A 1,027-nucleotide genomic window follows, 5' to 3' on the forward strand; every position below is an offset into this window, starting at 1 on the left:
ACATCTTCAGTCCTGTCAGAAGTCACATTCCAGACATGAGTGTCAGCAATAAGGGTGATCAAATACGAAGGAAGCCAGATGAATTCGATGGAAAGGCACTATGGGAAGCATATAAAGCACAATTTGAGCTACTGGCAGAAATGAATGGATGGACAGTGGAGCAGAAAGCAGTGTACCTGGCAACGAGCTTGAAGGGACAACCAATGGAAATACTTGGACAGTTGTCAGGAGACGACAGGCACAACTATAGCGAACTGATGGCTGCTCTAGAGCTAAGATATGGAACTCAAAATCAGTCCGAAGTCTACAGGGCTAGATTTAGGACGAGAGTCCATGTTACAGCCTGCAAGAGCTGGCACAGAATTTGGAAATATGGCGCACAAGGCCTACCCAACTGCACCACCTGATGTCCCCAAGCTGTTGCTGAGGGATCAATTTTGTAGATGCCTTGGACAGTCCACAACTGAAGTTACAAGAAAAGTAAGCATACCCCTCTACTGTGCAGGATGCAATGGCCAGACCTCTTGAATTCGAATCCATATTAAGTCCAGCACAGAGGTACCAAGGTTGGTACAGTCATTAGGATTCAAGACCAAAAAGGGCAGCTTTCAAAGAGGCTTGAGGGACTTTGCTGGCATTGTAACAAAACTGGGTACAAGAAACCTCAATGCCGGCAACTTCAAAACAGGGAAGATGCCACAGCAGGAGAGGCTGCTACCCAAAAAGGTTATTGGAAGTGTGGAGAAAAAGGACATATGAGGAGCCAGTGTAAGAATACTACTAGTCGGCCTCAGGGAAACCAGTAGTGGTTCCTGTTGAGGGACGCCTACCAACACCCATCATGGAAGTCCCAACAGCTAGGTGTAAAATGGAAAGCACACATAGTGTCTACGTGACAGGAAAGTTGGATGACCAAAGGTGCAACTTTGTCATAGATTCTGCATCTTAGCAAACCCTTGTGAGTATCAAGATGCTGAATCACAAAGTAGTACCAGAAGCCATACAGAAGCTCTGTGGTGTGACAGGA

Source organism: Limulus polyphemus, unplaced genomic scaffold (assembly GCF_000517525.1).
Source record: "Limulus polyphemus unplaced genomic scaffold, Limulus_polyphemus-2.1.2 Scaffold3680, whole genome shotgun sequence".
NCBI classification, from domain to species: Eukaryota; Metazoa; Arthropoda; class Merostomata; order Xiphosura; family Limulidae; genus Limulus; species Limulus polyphemus.